The sequence below is a fragment of the Aquarana catesbeiana genome, linkage group LG07 (assembly GCF_042186555.1).
Source record: "Aquarana catesbeiana isolate 2022-GZ linkage group LG07, ASM4218655v1, whole genome shotgun sequence".
Taxonomy (NCBI): domain Eukaryota; kingdom Metazoa; phylum Chordata; class Amphibia; order Anura; family Ranidae; genus Aquarana; species Aquarana catesbeiana.
Genome location: NC_133330.1, coordinates 11,952,877 through 11,974,933, shown reverse-complemented (window position 1 = coordinate 11,974,933; position 22,057 = coordinate 11,952,877). Strand labels below are relative to the sequence as shown.

Sequence of the window (22,057 nt, the reverse complement as noted above, 5' to 3'; positions counted from 1 at the left end):
GCCCCCATTCACCCCCCCCCCCACCCACCCTTTCACTTTCTGACTGTTCCTCTCCTACTCATTCTCTTCGTATCCCCTGCTTCCTTTTTGCCCCTGTCTCCTGCTTACTCATAGAAGACAAAAGACGCTTACCCATCTACTTTCAAGAAAAAGACACACCTTGCCTTTTTAAAGCCTTAAATCCACCTTTGATCCAGAGGAAGGCAAGCAATCCTTGTAAAGCATGCTCCAGGGGAAACAAAACCCATCCTGATCCCCAAAGACGAGTGTAGAGTGTTATTTCTTTTATATATTTCTTTATTTGTATTATGTGTCTTTATAAGTATATACAGCTGTTTGTAGTAACAATATATACCGTGCCGGCTAGAACCAATTCACATAGAAGCGTAATGCATGTTTTTTTACAGCTCTTACAGTAAAGAACTCTTTCAACATGTGAAGATAAAACCCTTTTCCTCTCCTCACTTCTCATCCTCCCCCCCCCCTTTCTTTTCTTCTCCTGCTTCTTTTTTCTTTATTTCCTTCTCTTTTCTTCCTTTGCCTTTGATCTCCTCTTCCTTTCCTCTCCTCTCCCATCTCTCCTCTTCCTCACCTCCCCGATCTACCTCTTCTCCTCTTCCTCACCTATCCTATCTCTCTTTTCCCTGCTTTCTCTTCTTTCTCACCTCTCCCATCCATCTCTTCTCCTCTTCCTCTCTTCTCCTCTTCCTCTCTTCTCCTCTTCCTCTCTTCTCCTCTTTCTCTCTTCTCCTCTTTCTCTCTTCCCCTCTTTCTCGCCTCTTGAATCTCTCTCTTCTTTCTCACCTCTCCCATCCATCTCTTCTCCTCTTCCTCTCTTCTCCTCTTCCTCTCTTCTCCTCTTCCTCTCTTCTCCTCTTCCTCTCTTCTCTCCTCTCCCATCTCTCTCTTCTTCTCTTCCTCTCCTCTTCCATCCCTCTCTTCTTCTCTACCTCTTCTCTTTCATCTCTTTCTCTCCTCTCCCATCACTCTTTTCTTCTCTTCTTCTCCACTTCCATCTCTCTCTTCTCCTCTTCCTCACCTCCCCATCTCTCTTCTCCTCTTTCACTCCTCCCCTATTCTCTCTTCCTCTCTTCTCCCATGTCTTTTCTCCCCTTCCTCTCCTCTCCCATCTCTCTCTTCTTCTCTTCCTCTACTCTTCCATCTCTCTTCTCCTCTTCCTCACCTATCCTATCTCTCTTTTCCCTGCTTTCTCTTCTTTCTCACCTCTCCCATCCATCTCTTCTCCTCTTCCTCTCTTCTCCTCTTTCTCTCTTCTCCTCTTTCTCTCTTCTCCTCTTTCTCTCTTCCCCTCTTTCTCGCCTCTTGAATCTCTCTCTTCTTTCTCACCTCTCCCATCCATCTCTTCTCCTCTTCCTCTCTTCTCCTCTCTTCTCCTCTTCCTCTCTTCTCCTCTTCCTCTCTTCTCCTCTTCCTCTCTTCTCTCCTCTCCCATCTCTCTCTTCTTCTCTTCCTCTCCTCTTCCATCCCTCTCTTCTTCTCTACCTCTTCTCTTTCATCTCTTTCTCTCCTCTCCCGTCACTCTTTTCTTCTCTTTTTCTCCACTTCCATCTCTCTCTTCTCCTCTTCCTCACCTCCCCATCTCTCTTCTCCTCTTTCACTCCTCCCCTATTCTCTCTTCCTCTCTTCTCCCATGTCTTTTCTCCCCTTCCTCTCCTCTCCCATCTCTCTCTTCTTCTCTTCCTCTACTCTTCCATCTCTCTTCTCCTCTTCTTCACCCCCCCCCCCTTTTCCTCCTCTTTTCCCATCTCTCTTCTCCTCTTTCTCTCCTCCTCCATTCTCTCTTCTCCTCTTTCTCTCCTCCCCTATTCTCTATTCTTCACTTCCTCTCCTATCTCCCTCTTCTTCTCTTCCTCTCCTCTCCCATCTCTCTTCTTCTCTTCCGTTCCTCTCCCATCTCTTTCTTCTTCTCTTCCTCTCCTCTCCCATCTCTCTCCTCTCCTCTTTTTCTCCTCTCCCATCTCTCGCTTCTTCTGTTCCTATCCTCTCCCATTTCTCTTTTTTGTCTTCCTCTCCTCTCCCATCTCTCTCTCTCTTCTTCTCTTCCTGTCCTTCTCCATCTCTCTTCTTCATTCACCAACGTTCCTTCCCCTCTCCTCTCCTCTCCTCTCCTCTCACACTTCCTTCCTTTGCTCATCTCTACCTCTCCTCTTCAAAATCTATTCTTATTTATTTATTTCATGTTCTTCTCTTCTCTTTCATTACTTTCTTCTTCTATTCCTTTACTCTCATCTACTCATCTCTGCCCCTCCTCTGCCTTACCTCTTCTCTTACCTCTTTTCTTCCTCTCCCATCTGTTCTTCTCTCCTTTCCACTTATCTTTCTTTCCTCATCAGTTTTTCTACTCCTCTCATCTTCTCCTTTCCCTCTTCCTTGTCTCTTCCTTTTCCTTCGTCCTCTGTCTTACACATCTTTGTTCTCTTCCTCTCCTCCCCTGATCTTCTTCTCCCCTGATCCTCTCTTTTTTCTTCTCTCTCCTTTCCTTTACCTCTCCTGTCTTTCCTCTTCTTTTCCTTTCCTCTTTCATCTCCTCTCCCTTTCCTCTTTTCTTGTTCTTTTCCTCCCCTCTCTTCTCCTCTCCCCCTCCTCTCTCTTCCTGACGTCCCTAATGAAACTGAATGAGGTCATTTGGATCAGATTGTCTCTTGCCCAGCGTTGGCTCCCCGACATAACTAGAATCGGGAGGTGCACAGCGATCTGGAGATTGGACCTCTTGCTGGAAGATTGTGGTGAGGTGGATCTAGAGGAAACAAAGTGACGCATAAAATATGTGCATTCAACTTCCTGCGTCTCACTGGGGGGGGGCATTCAGAGATCAGAGGTGACATTTGCTGTAGATGGGACTTTCTTGTAGACATTTATATGCAGATATTCGCAATGTGAGCTCATGAGAATTGTATGGTGACAGGTGCTCCTTGAAGATTCACGCCCCAGTCTGATGTCAGTACGGCAGATGCTCCGCTCCACTCTTTATGCGCAGATCATGTTTTTAAATGCTGCATATTACAATATGCTGTAAATTGTGCAGCACTTTTGTTCATTTACAGCAGTTATTATCTGATATCCCAGGACTATTGACCCCCATTATAATTACAGCTCAGGCTGTAAAATGCAAAGGTCACTTGCCCCAAACCTGATGTCCCAGTTATGGATGGGAATTAACAGGCTGAATCACTCTCTTCTGCCCTGGACTGAGGTGCTAACTTCTCATGTCCACCTATCCCTGCCAACAATTCTGGAGTCTGCCATGGACTTGGGTGGTGAGTTCTTATGTCTACCTATTCTGAGTACCAATGCTGGAGTCTGCTATGGGCTTGGGTGGTGAGTTCTTATGTCTACCTATTCTGAGTACCAATGCTGGAGTCTGCCATGGACTTGGGTGGTGAGTTCTTATGTCTACCTATTCTGAGTACCAATGCTGGAGTCTGCTATGGGCTTGGGTGGTGAGTTCTTATGTCTACCTATTCTGAGTACCAATGCTGGAGTCTGCCATGGACTTGGGTGGTGAGTTCTTATGTCTACCTATTCTGAGTACCAATGCTGGAGTCTGCTATGGGCTTGGGTGGTAAGTTCATACCTCCACTTATCCCCGCAAACAATACTAGAGTTTACCATTGACTTTAATGGTGATTTCTTATCTCTACCTATTCTGAGTACCAATACTGGAGTCTGCCATGAGCTTCGGTGGTAAATTCTCATTTCCACCTATCCTCCCCACCAATACTGGTGTCTGCCATGGAATTGGGGGCTAAAATCCCATCTCCACCTATCCTCACCACCAATGCTGGAGTCTGTGATGGGCTTGTGTGCTAAGTTGCCATCTCTTCCTATCTCTGCCAACAATACTGGTGTCTGCCATGGACTTGGGTAGTAAGTTCCCATCCTCACCTATCCTCTCCACCAATACTGGAGTCTGCCATTGTCAGAAACCGTGAACCAGACCGAGACAGAAGTACAGTAAAATCACACTTGTTTATTAATAAAGATAAAAAGGTAAATAGAGTAATCGTAGTCAAAGCATAGCCAGAGTCCAGTAACCGGATCGGGTAGTCAGCCAAGCCAGAATTCAATAACCAGATTGGGTAATCAGCCAGGCCAGAAGTCAAGGATCCAAGTAGAGGAACAGCAAGCAGGATAAGGAGCCAGAAGGGATGTCAGCAAAGCCAGTCATTAAACAGGAATGCAGGAGATGGTTTCTTGTAATGTGACCAAGGCGAAGGCAGGAATGAAGTGAGCTGGAGATCTTTAAGTAGGCGGGACTTAAGGGCAGATCCACAACAGCTGGTTAACTGTGGAGAGAGATGAGAGCTGGCAATTAGCCAACAGCTGAGCTGCCAGCTCAGAGAAGGAAGGACTGAGCCCAGCCCTGACAGCCATGGACTTATTATTATCATTATTATACAGGATTATACAGGGCCAACAGTTTGCACAGCGCTTAACAGACATGAAGGTGGCCAGTACAGTTATATTACAATTTGGTACAAGAGGAATCGGAGGGCCCTGCTTGTTAGAGCTTACAATTTAAAAGGACTTGGTTGGTGAGTTCCTATCTCCACCTCTTCTAACCACCAATACTGGAGTCTGCCATGGACTTGGGTGGTGAGTCCTCATCTCCACCAAACTACACCACTAATAATGGAGTCTGCCATGAGGTTGGATGGTGAGTCCTCATCTCCACCAATCTACACCACCAATAATGGAGTCTACCATGGAGTTGGGTGGTAAGTTCTCATCTCCACCTATCGTCACCACCAAAACTGGATTCTGTCATAGACTTAGGTAGTAAGTCATCATCTCCACTTATCCTCACCACCAATACTGGAGTCTACCATGGATTTGGGTGGTAAGTTCTCATCTCTACCTATCCCTGCCAACAATACTGGTGACCCATAGACTTAGGTGGTATGTTCCCATCTTCACCTATCCTCACCACCAATACTGGAGTCTGCTTGGACTTGGGTACTGAGTTCTTATCTCCGTGTGTTCTGAGTACTAATACGGGAGCCTGCCATGGGCTTGGGTAGTAAGTTATCATTTCTACCTATCCTCACTACCAATACTGGTGTCTGCCATGGACTTGACTGCTAAGTTCTCATTTTCACCTATCCTCACCACCAATAATGGAGTCTGTCATGGACTTAGGTGGTAAGTCCTCATCTCCACCTATCCTCACCACCAATACTGAAATGTACCATGGATTTGGGTGGTGAGTTCTCATCTCTACCTATCCCTGCCAACAATACTGGTGACTCATAGACTTAGGTGGTATATTCCCATCTTCACCTATCCTCACCACCAATACTGGAGTCTGCCATGGACTTGGGTGATGAGTTCTTATCTCCACTTCTTCTTGGTCCCAATACTGGAGTCTGCCATGGACTTGGGTGGTAAGATCTCATTTCCACCTATCTCACCACCAATACTGGAGTCTGCCTTGGACTTGGGTAGTAAATTCTTATCTCCACTTATTCTGACCACCAATACTGGTGTCTGCCATGGGCTTGAGTGGTAAGTTCACATCTCCACCTATCCTCACCACAAATACTGAAGTCTGCCATGGACTTGGGTGGCAATTCTCAAACTTTACCTATCCTCACAACCAATACTGGAGTCTGCAATAGGCTTGGGTGGTAAGTTACAATCTTCACCTATCCTTATCACCAGTACTGGAGTCTGCCATGGACTTGGGTGGTGAGTTCTTATCTCCACTTATTCTGACCACCAATACTGGTGTCTGCCATGGCCTTGAGTGGTAAGTTTACATCTACGTCTATCTTCACCACCAATACTGGAGTCTGCCGTGGATTTGGGTAGTAAGTTATCATCTCCACCTAACTTCACCACCAATACTGGCGTCTGTGGTAAAATACTGTGTTCAGGGAGACTTATGCACCAGAGTCTTCTGGTGTTATGAAAAGGCAGTGGGCAATTCATCCTATTGGACTCCATTCCAAGCTGAATCTCAGTTTTAAATGGGCCTAAAACAACTCTTAACGTGGATTCCATAACGTGATACTACAGTGATCTCGCTTTCGGGAGGGTCTCGGCCACTTCGCTCTTCAGCAGAGCCCGTTACCAGCTCTCATCTGGCTCCTACAGAGTTAAAGATCTGCCGAATCAGGACTCGGTAAACGCATGTCTTTTCAGAACAATGGATTATTGGTGGACGCAATAAATTACTGACAATTAGTTTTCTTCCTAATTATGAGGCTATATTTGCCAATGTGTGCCGTCCGCTCGTCAACATAAAGTGCTTAATAAGCACTCTCTATTGAAACACACACATAAGTCTGGCTGGCAGATTATTTTACAGATTGATACCAGAATATCATTTTCCAGAGCTGGCAGGATGGCAGGCCAACACGTGCGCCCGACTCCAGCCTCGCCTACAGCTATATCTAGAGAGTAATCATCTATCTGTGTGCAGTCTCTCTCCGGCTAATGGAGGGTCAGTGCCGGCTATGACAGGTGTTTTACCTACAAGTTACATAGTAACCACACATGTCCATCAAGTTCAAACAAAAGAGGAAAATGAACTAAATTGGGCACAGCTTCCACAGTACAGGTCCTCTTCAAATACCTTGCTACAATGTATATATTGTATTATTAGAATAATTGAAGCATATATTATAATTATCTTTGCACACAGGAGCTACACAATTATTTTTTTTGCAGTGCTACACAATGGCTGCATTTTACAGCTCCTAGCGGTTCAAGTATGAGCCGTCCGAAAACAATACACCCCCTGTGTGGCTGATCTATCTGCAGTTATATAGTTGGCTCTACGCTGCCTCTAGTGGCTAATCTACAAATCTCAACACTTAATATAATGACAAATATAGAAAAGAGTCAGTATTGTGACATCAGCTCCACAATAATGACACAAAATATATGCTTGATGAAAACATACCCAAACAGACAATCTGGTTGTACAACCTGCTTTAGATTTCATGACAGCTGTGTACAAGGAGGACGACCCACCTGAGGATTGCATACTGTATCCTATCATGGAGGCTCCACTTCTCGCCCACCAACATTTTGCTCCAGGGCCCAGGAGCCAGGAACCACCATCATGCCCGCATTATGGGTGCCATCTTTAAATATCCAGTAAGCACCCATTATGGCTACTTTACGGTTGGCCTTATCTATGCTGTCATGATGGCTCCACATCTTACCTACCAACATTTTGCTCCAGGACCCACGTGCATGGTTGTGCCCAAACAACACCACATGGTTGTGCCCAAACACCACCTCTAAACATGCAGGGGCCACCCATCATGCCCACTTTACGACCCACCTCTAAATATGCAAGGATCACCCATCATGCCCACTTTGCAGTTGCTCCAGGATAGACCCCACCTCTAAATATGTAGAGACCACCCATCATGCCCACTTTACAGTTGGTCCTGCCCAGACTCACCTTCAAAATGCAGGGACCACCCTTCATGCCTACATCATGGTTGGTCCCACCCAGACCTCGCCTCTAATTACTGTATGCAGCAACCACCCATCATGACCACTTTACGGTTGGTCCTATCTATCCTGTCATGAAGGTTCCACATCTTACCAACATTATGCTCCAGGACACACGCCCATAGTAATGCCCAATTCCCACCCAGACCCTGCCTCTAAATGTGCAGGAACCACCCGTCATGCCCACTTTATGGCCGCTCCTGCCTAGTTAAAGGCAGGGTCTACCCAGCATGCCCACTTTACGGTTGCTCCTACCTATCCTGTCATGAAGGTTCCACATCTTACTTATCAATATTATGCTCCAGGACCCATGCCCACGGTCATGCCTAATTCCCACACAGACCTCTCCTCTAAGAATGCAGTAACTACCAATCATTCCCACTTTATGGTTGCTCTTGCCCAGACCACACCTCTAAATATGCAGTAACCACTCATGATGCCCACTTTACTGTGTGATCCTGTCCAGACCGTGCCTCCAAAATGCAGGGACCACCCATCATGCCTACTTTATGTTTGGTTCCACCCAGACCCCACCTCTAAATATGCAGCAACCACCCATTATGGCCACTTTATGGTTGGGTTTATCTACACTGTCATGAAGGTTTCACTTCTTACTTACCAACATTATGCTCCAGGACCCATGTCCATGGTTGTGCCCAAATCCCAGCCCACCTCTAAATATGCAGGGACCACCCATCATGCCCACATTACTGTTGGTCCTGCCCAAACCCTGCCTCTACATATGCAAAGACCACCCAGCATGCCCACATTACTGTTGGTCCTGCCCAGACCCCGCCTCTAAATATGCAAAGACCAACCATCATGCCCACTTTTCTGTTGATCCTGTCCAGACCTCTCCTCTAAATATGCAGGGACCACCCTTTATGCCTACTTTATGGTTGGACCCACCCAGACCCCGCCTCTAAATATGCGGTAACCACCCATCATGGCCACTTTACGGTTGGTCCTGTCTGTCCTGTCATGAAGGCTCCACTTCTTGCCTACCCACATTAAGCTCCAGGACCCGTGCCCATGGTCATGCCCAAATCCCACCCAGACCCCACCTCTAAATATGCAGGGACCATCCCCCCCCCCAATCATGCCCACTTTATGGTTGGTCCCACCCAGACCCCGCCTCAAAAATATGCGGTAACCTCCCATCATGCCCACTTTACTGTTGGGTCCTGTCCAGACCTCTCCTCTAAATATGTAGGGACCACCCTTTATGCGTACTTTATGGTTGGACCCACCCAGACCCCGCCTCTAAATATGCGGTAAGCACCCATCATGGCCAATTTACGGTTGGTCCTGTCTGTCCTGTCATGAAAGTTCCACATCTTACCTACCAACATTATGCTCCAGGACCAACGCCTATGATCATATCCAATTCCCCCCCCCCCCCAGACCCCGCCTCCAAATGTGCAGGGACCACCCATCGTGCCCACTTTACGGTTGCTGCTGCCTCTAAATATGCTTTCTTTAGTTACTGTGCAATAACTCAAATAAATGTTGAAGCTGTGATCCCGGGACATGGCATTGGTAGGACAGGCGGAAAAAATTCTGCACTGTCCCTGCAAATCCAGGACAGTATGTATCTATGTACTTGGTAGTAATTCTAAAGGAGATTGTGCAATCAGATTGTATGGTGTATGGTCAGCCTAAAGGAGATTGTGCAATTAGATTGTATGGTGTATGGTCAACCTAAAGGGGATCGTATTGTTTGAAGGAACATTTGATTAGAAATCTCTTGTTTCTTCCCCCTGCATTCTTCAGTGTGTGGGCAGCTTTTTTTCGGGGCTGACTTTTTAGCTGATCCCTGTTCATCCACCGTCAGAATTTACTGAGATAATAAAGGTTTTGTTGCCACCAAATGACGCTCGGCGGTATCACCTGAGCCGCGGCGTTGGCGGTGTGCGGCATTATCCGAGCAGTCGTTTCATAGCTGACTTGGCCGGCCGCCGCGCCCTCCTCTCCAGTACTGATTGCCGCTCTCTCCAGATGTCCAGTGCCCCCCCCCCTCCCCCACCCGATCATAATGCCAATGAGTTCTGGCCTTCCATCAATGCCCGTCGCAGACAGATGGCAGAGAGGTCTAATGTGTGACACGAGCCGCTGATCCCCTCCCCCCCTCCGTCTGTCCTGGTCACTGATTGCACCCCAACATGGTGCCTCCTAATCATTCTGATTGCTGCGCGGCGGTCGGTGGAAGATGGCGGGCACGGGGCGCCCAGGGATGGCATATCCTTGTCTTCCTTCTCCTGTCCAATCACACAACATTCCGCATTCTATTCCTATCCGAGAAAAATGGAAACCTTTTATAACATTTTTTACTTTTTTTTTTTTTTTCGAATCGAGACAAAAAACACCCGGACAGGTGAGGTTTGGGCCGGATTCACACCTGTCACCAGGTTAGCATGCGCTGCACATCGGGGTGTTGTGGTGTAATTCATTCTTAATGGCACCCCAAAGCACCCTGCCAATGCAAGGGAACCTGTCAGCGCCATTACAAGTCCCCATGAATAAATCCCGACTTGTCACAATATACAGCAACAGGGTCATTTTTTTGGGATAAGCGCCCCCTTTCCATCAATAAAAATCTGTCCTTGAGCTCCGGTAAATAATTTTGCTCAGGTTGAGAGTCTGCTGCAGACAGGAGAAAGCATTTCCCCAGTCTCCGCTCCCCCAGTTACTATACCTAGGCTGAGATGATGTCATCAGTCTGCTGCAGGCAGGAGGAATCATTTCGTCAGTCTCCTCTTCCCTGGTGATTTTGCCTTGGCTAAGATGAAGCCATTAGTCTGCTGCAGGCAGCAGGAAGCATTTTGTCAGTCTCCCATCTCCCAGTGGCTTTGCCTAGGCCAAGAGGATGTCATCAGTCTGATGCAGGCAGGAGGAAGCATTTTCTCAGTCTCTGCTCCCCCAGTTCCTATACCTAGGCTGAGATGATGTCATCAGTCTGATGCAGGCAGGAGGAAGCATTTTCTCAGTCTCTGCTCCCCCAGTTCCTATACCTAGGCTGAGATGATGTCATCACTCTGCTGTAGGCAGGGGGAAGCATTTCTTCAGTCTTCTCTCACCCAGTGACTATGCATAGGCCAAGTGGATGTCATTAGTCTTCTGCAGGCAGGAGAAATCATTTCCTCAGTCTCCTCTTCCCCAGTGACTTTGCCTTGGCTGAGATTAAGCCATTAGTCTGCTGCAGACAGGAGAAAGCATTTCCCTAGTCTCCGCTCCCCCAGTTACTATACCTATGCTTAGATGATGTCACCAGTCTGCTGTAGGCATAAGGAAGCATTTCCAAAGTCTCCTCTCACCCAGTGACTATGCCTTGGCTTGAATGATGTAATTCGTCTGCTGCAGGCAGGAGGAATCATTTCGTCAATCTCATCTCACCCAGTGACTATGCCTAGGCCAAGAGGATGTCTGCTGCAGGCAGGAGGAATCATTTCGTCCGTCTCTCCTCCCCCAGTGACTTTGCCTTGACTGAGATGATGTCATCAGTCTGTTGCAGGCGGAAGGAAGGATTTCCGAAGTCTCCCCTCCCCCAGTGATCAGACTGTACATTGTAACTTTGTAGGAGGAGGCATTTCCCCAGTCTCCCCTCCCCTAGTGACCAGACTGTACATTGTAACTTTGTAGAAGGAGGAGGAAGCATTTCCTCAGTCTCCCCTCCCCCAGTGATCAGACTGTACATTGTACCTTTGTAGCAAGTCCTGGATGATGCCTGAACAAAGATGGCGCCATCCTTCTAGAGGGGAAATCAGATGAAGACATCGTCGGGGGGAGTCTTGTGATCGCTGTGTGAAGTAATAAATACCTGGACGGGTTACATTGACACTAGTTAGCATGAGAAAATATATCCAATGACAGGTCCACTTTAATCAGGCGCATTCAACACAATGCTACCTGCCAAATACATGTGCAGCAAATTTTAAGTCTGGGGAGGAAAGGGCTAGATGATGCTGTGTGTCTGCCAGCCGGGAAATGGGGCGGGGCGCTCTCTGACTTGCTGCAGTTTCTGACGCACATGGTGAGAAGCTCACAGTGTGCGGTGAAATCAGAGGAAGTCGTTTCAGTCCAGAAGAGGAGCCGCTACAACTGTGCAAGACTGAAGGGAAGGCCGGAGGTGGGATCGATAACGCGGCGGGATCGCGCTGTACCGGCTGGCGGCCATGTTGGTGATTTCAGGCCTGCTGGCGTTGGAGGGATGATGAGGGATTGGGAGCTGGCGTTGGAGGGATGATGAGGGATTGGGCGCCGGCGTTGGAGGGATGATGAGGGATTGGGTGCCGGCGTTGGAGGGATGATGAGAGATTGGGCGTCTGCGTTGGAGGGATGATGAGGGATTGGGCGTCGGCGTTGGAGGGATGATGAGGGATTGGGCGCCGGTGTTGGAGGGATGATGAGGGATTGGGCGCCGGCGTTGGAGGGATGATGAGGGATTGGGCGTCGGCATTGGAGGGATGATGAGGGATTGGGCGCCGGTGTTGGAGGGATGATGAGGGATTGGGCGCCGGCGTTGGAGGGATGATGAGGGATTGGGCGCCGGCGTTGGAGGGATGATGAGGGATTGGGCGTCTGCGTTGGAGGGATGATGAGGGATTGGGCACTGGCGTTGGAGGGATGATGAGGGATTGGGCGCAGGCGTTGGAGGGATGATGAGGGATTGGGCGCAGGCGTTGGAGGGATGATGAGGGATTGGGCGCCGGCGTTGGAGGGATGATGAGGGATTGGGCGCCGGCGTTGGAGGGATGATGAGGGATTGGGCGTCGGCGTTGGAGGGATGATGAGGGATTGGGCGTCTGCGTTGGAGGGATGATGAGGGATTGGGCGTCTGCGTTGGAGGGATGATGAGGGATTGGGCGTCGGCGTTGGAGGGATGATGAGGGATTGGGAGCTGGCATTGGAGGGATGATGAGGGATTGGGCGTCTGCGTTGGAGGGATGATGAGGGATTGGGCGTCTGCGTTGGAGGGATGATGAGGGATTGGGCGTCTGCGTTGGAGGGATGATAAGGGATTGGGCGTCTGCGTTGGAGGGATGATGAGGGATTGGGCGTCTGCGTTGGAGGGATGATGAGGGATTGGGCGTCGGCGTTGGAGGGATGATGAGGGATTGGGCGTCGGCGTTGGAGGGATGATGAGGGATTGGGCGCCAGCGTTGGAGGGATGATGAGGGATTGGGCGCCGGCGTTGGAGGGATGATGAGGGATTGGGCGCCGGCGTTGGAGGGATGATGAGGGATTGGGCGTCTGCGTTGGAGGGATGATGAGGGATTGGGTGCCGGCGTTGGAGGGATGATGAGGGATTGGACGCCGGCGTTGGAGGGATGATGAGGGATTGGGCGCCGGCGTTGGAGGGATGATGAGGGATTGGACGCCGGCGTTGGAGGGATGATGAGGGATTGGGCGCCGGCGTTGGAGGGATGATGAGGGATTGGACGCCGGCGTTGGAGGGATGATGAGGGATTGGGCGCTGGCGTTGGAGGGATGATGAGGGATTGGATGCCGGCTTTGGAGGGATGATGAGGGATTGGGTGCCGGCGTTGGAGGGATGATGAGGGATTGGGCGCCGGCGTTGGAGGGATGATGAGGGATTGGGCACTGGCGTTGGAGGGATGATGAGGGATTGGATGCCGGCTTTGGAGGGATGATGAGGGATTGGGTGCCGGCGTTGGAGGGATGATGAGGGATTGGGTGCCGGCGTTGGAGGGATGATGAGGTATTGGGCACTGGCGTTGGAGGGATGATGAGGGATTGGATGCCGGCTTTGGAGGGATGATGAGGGATTGGGCACTGGCGTTGGAGGGATGATGAGGGATTGGGCACTGGCGTTGGAGGGATGATGAGGGATTGGACGCCGGCGTTGGAGGGATGATGAGGGATTGGGTGCTGGGATGTGCTCCGGCCATAATGACGGACTCTCCAGGATGACATGATGTGAGCGATCGTTCGCTCGGCTGGCCGCGGGCTCCTTGTGGGGTAAATTTGTGTCATTTCGATTCTCTGTGCCGGAACGGAACGTCCTTTGTCCCTGAGATGTGACCTTCACATAATTAGAGCGTCTTGTGTCACTGGAAGCGAGGAAAGCGGCCGGAGCCATCGAAAAAAAAAAATCTCAGCGAATGACAAACAGCAGAAATCCTTCAATCCAGGAAAAAAAAAAAAAATAGGGGCCAAAAACACTTCTAATATAAAATCCATAATCCTTCTTTATATTATCTTCCTGTAATTCCAGAAATGGGAATGAGAGTGTGTGGGGGGGCTACACTGTGCACCATGTATGGCAATGTACATGCCACCCTGACATGTTTCAGGCACTGGTGGACATAGTAAGGGAAGCAAAAGGGATGAGACCGAGCCAATGGGGCCCTCCCAGTGTTAAAATAGTTGGAAAAAATTCAAAAAGCGAGCCAAGAGCCAATCATCACAGCCCTTCATCGGGGTTTTATTTGTCTGGCCGCCGCACCTCATTTCCTTAATAGGTTCAGAAACAATCTGATTTGACCCCTCGTCTACCGAGGCACACCTTCAAATCTGCAGTTTTTTCTGGAAATGACTATAAGCCCCACAAAAAGTATATATTTTATATTCATTTTATTAATTAATAAAGCATTAATTTTATTTTTATTATTACTAATTTATTTTTTAATTATTTTATAATTTTCATTATTATTCTCTTTATTCATTCATTTTATTTGTCATTTTTATTTTAATAATTTTTATAGCTATTTTATTTTTTTAATTATTTTTATAATCTTCTTCCTTCTTCATTGTTCTTCCTTCCTGCCTTCCTTCCTTCCTTCCTTCCCTCCCTTCCTTCCTTCCTTCCTTCCTTCCTTCCTTCCTCTTTTCTTCCTCCTCCTTTTTCCTTCTTCATCCTTCTTTCTTCTTCATTTTTTCTTCTTTCTTCTTCTTCGTCTTCCTTCTTTCTTCTTCTTTATTCTTCATCTCCCTCCTTTCTTCTTTCTTAATTCTTCTTTCTTCTTTCTTCTTCTCCTTCTCCTCCTTCTTCTTTTCCCACCTTCTTCCTCCTCCTTCTCCTTCTCCTTCTCCTTCTCCTTCTCCTTCTTCTTCTCCTTCTTCTTCTCCTTCTCCTTCTTCTTCTTCTTCTTCTTCTTCCTCCTTCTTCTTCCACCTTCTTCCTCCTTCTTCTTCCACCTTCTTCTTCTTCCACCTTCTTCCTCCTTCTTCTTCTCCTTCTACCTTCTTCCACCTTCTTCTTCTTCTTCTTCCACCTTCTTCTCCTTCTTCTCCTTCCACCTTCTTCTCCTTCTTCTCCTTCCTCCTTCTTCTCCTTCCACCTTCTTCTCCTTCCACCTTCTTCTCCTTCTTCTCCTTCCACCTTCTTCTCCTTCTTCTTCTTCCTTCTTCTCCTTCTTCTTCTCCCACCTTCTTCTTTCTTCTTCTTCTTCTGCCTTCTTCCTTCTACCGTTTTCCTTCTTCTACCTCCTTCTTTCTTTTTTTTCTTTCTTCTTTCTTCTTCCTTTCTCCTTCTTCTTCCTTCTTTCTTCTTTCTTTTTCTACCATCTACCGTCTTCCTCCTTCTTATTCCCCTTCTCTTCATTTATTAATTATTTTTATTTAAATTTGTGTTTTAAATATATATATATATATATATATATATATATATATATATATATATATATAATTTTTTTTAAATTATTTTATTTTATATATCTATATTTTGTGAAAGCAGAGACTCTGGAAAATAAAATGACGGTAGTTGCAGTTTTCTTTGCTGTGCAGTATTTATTTGCGCATCTATCAAACATATATTTTCAGGAAAAAAAACAAAACACTAAAATTACTTTAAGCGCAAGCAAATACAATATAATACCTAATTTTGGTAGAATATAAAAAAAATTTGATTGTGTCGAGAAAATAGATTCTAGGCATCCAAGCTTTTAAATTGCGCCTGTCCATGGAATCGCAAAAAAAAAAAAAAAAAGTACGGTACCCAAAATTCTCCATGGTCGATGCTTTTAAAGCCTTCAGAGGCTGTGAATTATGACCCTGGAATTATCAATTTCACTTTGACGCATTTGTGAAGATACCTCAGATGTGTGCGCAATTGTTATTTACAGTATATACACACATGCTTACCCTACGCTGCACTTTTTATATTAGGGGGGTGACTGGGGTGCTGTAAAAATGTTAAAATTATTTTTATTTATTTTATATATTTTTTATTTTTTTTACACTGTTACACTTTTTTTATTTATTTATTTATTTCTTGCTACTTTATTGCAATCACAAGGGGGGCTGAAAGGCCTCCTATGTGTTAACAACGGGAGGTGACAGGTCCTCTTCATGGTGATATTGTGGGGGTCTATTGGACCCCCAATGTCTTCTCTGCCCTCCAAAGCAGATATTAAAGCGTTGATCATTCTGCAATCGCCGCATCTCCAGCTACACCAGCCGAGGAATGATATCTGTGACCCAGGAAGTGGCCCAATACACATCACTTCCAGGGTCATCAGTCACAGGAGGGATCAAGGTGTTCCCTGAGTTCCTCCTGCTCTCAAGCTGCTTCCTGTGGTCCTGAGCCCCCCGGGAGGAACGGGAGAGCTCGGGAACTATGGCGAGTGCCCCCCCTGGGGGGGTGTGGGGGGTGTCTTGCTTTGAGAGTCCAATAAAAAGTGATCACTTTTATCAGAAAGCCCCTCACCAGCTGTTGAAGCCGATACCAAGCTCACAGCTGCAGCAGCTCATCTCTGTGCTGCTTCTCCTTTCACTGTCCAGTCGCAGGACGGGGCAGGCGCTTGGAAGTGGGTTTAATGATCCTGGTGGTCATCTGAGGACATCTAGTGGTGGAAAGAAGTACTGCAGCAGTAGATTCATTTTCTCCCCCTATCACCATGCTCAGCACATCTGTTTGGCTCCTTCTGCTGCTTCTCTCTGTCATAGTCTGAGCTCTGCTGTACAAGAATTGTAAGAGACTGATAGCAGGTCAGGTTCAAGATTTAAAAAAAAAATATTCTGCAGTATTCATCTTCAATCCAGAGCTGTCCCCTGCAGTATTTCTTTTCTGCCACTAGATGTCTCAAGGTGACGACCAGCATCATTAAACCCACTTCAAAGCTCCCAACCTCAGCCTGTGACTGGACAGTGAAAGGAGAAGCAGCAAATAGATACGTTAATCTCTCTGTCGCTCTGCTCTCTCAGCATGCTCCTTGTCAGCACATAAGCACTGCAACACATATGATTGGTTCCCTGTGCTGCTTCTCCCTTTCCTAGTCTGAGCTCTGCTGTACAGGAATTGTGGGAGGCTAATAGCAGGTCAAATTCAGGATCTCCCCCCTGCAGTACTTCTTTTCTGCCACTAGATGTCCTGAAATGACCACCAGCATAATTAAACCCACCTCTAAGCACCCGACTGGACAGTGAAAGGAGAAGCAGCAAGTAGATGAGCTAATCTCTCTGTCACTCTGCTCTCTCCTTCTATCAGTGTGCTCTTTGCTGCAATATTCTCAGCTTTAATCCAGAGCTGTCCTCTGCAGTACTTCATTTCTGCTGCTAGATGTCCTCGTGTTATTTCTCCCTCTCCCAGTCTGAGCTCTGCTCTACAGGGAGGGCAAGTGTCTTATAACAGGTCAAATTTAGGTACCTGCACCTCTTGGTTTTTACTACTATTGCCACTACTACTACTCCTCATACTACTCCTTATACTCATACTACTCATACTCGTACTACTCCTCATATTACTACTCATACTCATACTACCACTACTCCTACTACTTCTCATACTACTACTCTTACTCATACTACTTCTCCTCATACTACTACTCATACTGATACTACTACTCCTCCTACTACTCCTCATATTACTACTAATACTCATACTATTACTGCTCATACTACTAATACTGATACTACTACTCCTCATACCCATACTACTACTATTCCTACTACTCCTCATACTACTACTACTCCTCATACCCATACTACTACTATTCCTACTACTCCTCATACTACTACTACTACTCATACTCATACTATTACTACTCATACTACTCCTCATACTACTACTTATACTCATACTACTACTCCTTCTCATACTACTACTACTCATACTACTCCTCCTACTCACACTCATACTACTACTCAGTAATTCTCCTCATACTACTACTCATACTGATACTACTACTCCTACTACTCCTCATACTACTACTTATACTGATACTACTACTCCTAATACTACTACTCATACTGATACTACTACTCCTCATACTCCTACTACTCATACTACTACTCATACTCATATTATTACTACTCATACTCATACTACTTCTCCTCATACTACTACTCATACTGATACTACTACTCCTCATACTCCTACTATGCCTCATACTATTACTCACACTCATACTACTACTCCTTATACTACTACTACTCCTCATACTACCACTCATACTACTCATACTCATACTACTACTCCTCATACTCATACTACTCCTCATACTCATACTACTACTCCTCATACTCATACTACTCCTCATAATCATACTACTACTACTCATACTACTTCTCCTCATACTACTACACATACTCATACTACTACTCCCACTACTTCTCATACTACTGCTCATGCTAATACTCATACTACTACTACTACTTCTCATAATCATAGTGAGATTACTACTCCTAATACTTTTACACATACTCGTACTACTCATATTCATACCCCATAATTTGTATCTTTAGTATCCCCCCGGAGTTCTTTGTTATTAGCACCCAGCACCACGGTGGCGGAGTATCATGGGCGCGGTGTGCCCGCGGTGCGGGTGGTTTACAGATCTGCCCGTTTACTATGTAAATATTTATTTTCCTTTCACGCTCTGAACGTTCTCCGCCATGAACAGAACGTAAACGGCTTTCCCAGACCCCTTTTTGCGGATTTTGCCGTTGGTATCTCCGCTCCTTCCTGTGAAAACCAATCGCAGAGCATCGCGCCGGCGCCCCCTACGTGCTCCACGCCGATAATGATCCTTGTCGCAGCGCTACCTCGGCGGCAGGTAGAAGGAGGCCGCAGGTGGGGGAACGTGACGGCTCTGTCCTTGCCGGTGACCTTGTCGCCGAGTTCACCTGAATTTTTTATTTTTTTTGCAGTTGGCGTAGAGCGGAGGCTGCGATTAGCAGTCAGGATCCGTCTGCAGAGAGAGGTCGGCCCCTCTCAGATGCACGCGGCACGCGGGGCGGGAGTGGTGAACGGGTGTATTTTTTTTTTTGCTGGTTAATAGGTTTGTGTGTTGACGAATGATCCTCATCAAATGAGAGTCTTTATAATGTTTGATATAATGTCAGCTTTCATTATGCTGCAGGGCAATGAGAGCGGAGGAGGGGGGAAACAGCGAGGGGGGGGGGGGGGAGCGGAATAGAGCGCACAGAGGAGAGCGCGGGAAGGAGGGGGGCGGAATGACTGGAATAGCAATGGAGCAAACCCAGCCCGGCACATCCAGAGAATGATGGGAGCGATCCAGCGCCAAAACCGCATATCATCATATCGCCGCTCGGCTCCTAAATGGACGTGTTTACCTGGATGACTCCGCCGGCCGGGATCCCCCATTTCCCAATCATTCGCCGATCACTCACAAGTGCACTTTATGCATTCTTCCAAATAACCCTCTGCGTAATTCTCTATTTGTGCCGCTTTTTACGGGAAATCGCGGCATTTCCACTTTGTAAATATTTTCAGTCATTATTATAATGTTGATCTTAACTCCTTAAGAACCAGAGAGTGTAGTGCTGCGGCCAAACTCACCGCACGTCCACACTGACCGCACATCCACACTGACCGCACATCCGCACTGACCGCACATCCGCACTGACCGCACATCCACACTGACCGCACATCCGCACTGACCGCACATCCGCACTGACCGCACATCCGCACTGACCACACATCCGCACTGACCGCACATCCACACTGACCGCACATCCGCACTCACTGCACGTCTGCACGTCCGCACCTCACTGACCACGCGCCCCCACTCACTGCACGCCCCCACTCACCCACTCTCCGCACTCACCGCACACCCCCACTCACTGCACGTCTGCACTGACCGCACGCCCCCACTCACCTCACGTCCGCACTGATCGCACGCCCCCACTCACCTCACGTCCGCACTGACCGCACGTCCGCACTGACCGCACGCCCCCACTCACCTCACATCCGCACTGACTGCACGTCCGCACTGACCGCACGCCCCCACTCACCTCACATCCGCACTGACCGCACATCCGCACGCCCCCACTCACCTCACATCCGCACTGACCGCACGTCCGCACGCCCCCACTCAACTCACATCCGCACTGACCGCACATCCGCACTCACCGCACGTCCGCACCGCACGCCCCCCACTCACCTCACGTCTGCACTAACCGCACGCCCCCACTCACTGCACATCTGCATCGCACTGTCCGCACTGACCGCACGCCCCCACTCACCTCACATCCGCACTGACCGCACATCCGCACTCACCGCACGGCCCCACTCAATTCACATCCGCACTCACCGCACGTCCGCACCGCACGCCCCCCACTCACCTCACGTCTGCACTAACCGCACGCCCCCACTCACTGCACATCTGCATCGCACTGACCGCACGCCCCCACTCACCTCACATCCGCACTGACCGCACATCCGCACTCACCGCACGCCTGCACTCACCGCACGTCCGCACCGCACGCCCCCGACTCACCTCACGTCTGCACTAACCGCACGCCCCCACTCACTGCACATCTGCATCGCACTGACCGCACGCCCCCACTCACCTCACATCCGCACTGACTGCACGCCCCCACTCGCTGTACGCCCACACGTCCGCACCTCACTGACCACACGCCCCCACTCACCGCACTTCCGCACTGACCGTACGCCCCCACTCACCGCACTCACCGCACGTCGGCACCGCACTCCCCCACTCACTGCATGCCTGCACTGCACTGACCGCACGCCCGCACTGACCGCATGTCCGGACATTCGCACTCACCGCACGCCCCCCACTCACCGCACACCCGCACTCACCGCACATCCGCACTCACCGCATGCCCGCACTGCACTGACCGCAAGCCCGCACTCACCGCACGCCCACCACTCGCCACACTCACCACACGTCTACACTGACCACACGCCCCCACTCACCGCACATCCGCACCGCACGCCCCCCACTTACCTCACGTCCGCACTGACCGCACGCCCCCACTCACTGCACGTCTGCACCGCACTGACCGCACGCCCCCACTCACCTCACGTCCGCACTGACTGCACGCCCCCACTCACTGCACGTCTGCACTGCACTGACCGCACGCCCCCACTCACCTCATGTCCGCACTGACTGCACGCCCCCACTCACTGTACGCCCACACGTCCGCACCTCACTGACTACACACCCCCACTCACCGCACATCCGCACTGACCATACACCCCCACTCACCGCAAGCCCCCAATCACCGCACGTCGGCACTGCACTGACCGCATGCCTCCACTCACCGCATGCCCGCACTACACTGACCGCACGCCCCCTTTCACCGTACGCCCGCACTGCACTGACCGCACGCCCCTGCACTGACCGCATGTCCGGACATTCGCATTCACCGCACATCCGCACTCACCGCACGCCCCCCACTCACCGCACATCCGCACTCACCGCACGCCTCCCACTCACCGCACATCCGCACTCACCGCACGCCTCCCACTCACCGCACTCACCGCACATCCGCACTCACCGCACGCCCCCCACTCACCGCACATCCGCACTCACCGCACGCCCCCCACTCACCGCACATCCGCACTCACCGCACGCCCCCACTCACCGCACGCCCCCACTCACCGCAATCTCTGCACGTCCGCACTCACCACACGCCCCCCACTCTCCCCTCTCACTGCATGTCCACACTCACCGCACACCCGCACGCCCCCACTATTTGTGCAGCCTTAGACGGGAAATCGTGGCATTTCAACTTTGTATATATTTTCAGTCATTATTATAATGTTGATCTTAACTCCTTAAGAACCTGGGGGTGTAGTGCTGCGGCCAAACTCACCGCACGTCCGCACTGACCACACGTCCTCGCTCAACCCCACGCCAGGGGTAAGCCTGTAGACTATGACAGGCCGGAGGTGAGCAAAAAGGCAGGGCCCGCACAAAAGCACCAAACAGAGGAAGGGGGCGGAGCTTCTATTACTGGCAGTTGTGTACACCTCTCGTTTATACTTGAGCAGCGCTACTATGCATCTATTTTTGGGCGTGTTTTTGGAGCTGCACCATTTATTTGAATGAGCCTCCCTCCACTCAAAAACATGCTAAAGAAGCTCATGTACCAAATTTTGGACATGAGCCAAGCATTCTCTGTGTTGCGAGTTTATAACGCTTTTTTTACTTGTAAAATGCGCAGTTAAACACACGGCTGCTACATGCGTTTGGGGTGCCATTAGGAAATAAAGCCACCACAAGCGTTTGCGAATTCTAGTGTGTTTTTCGCGCGTTTGCGTAAATGCATGTTTCTGCTACACTCAATTGTAAACGGGGCCTTGGACATGAGACCAAGCGCATTTTGCGTCACA

At 49.0% G+C, this 22,057-nt stretch overlaps 1 protein-coding gene across 4 annotated transcripts in view; it reads left to right on the top strand.

The window, feature by feature from the left end:
- CACNA2D2 (calcium voltage-gated channel auxiliary subunit alpha2delta 2) overlaps positions 1-22,057 on the top strand; it is a 339,422-nt gene that overhangs the window by 221,236 nt on the left and 96,129 nt on the right. The gene's annotated exons all lie outside the window — the stretch shown is intronic.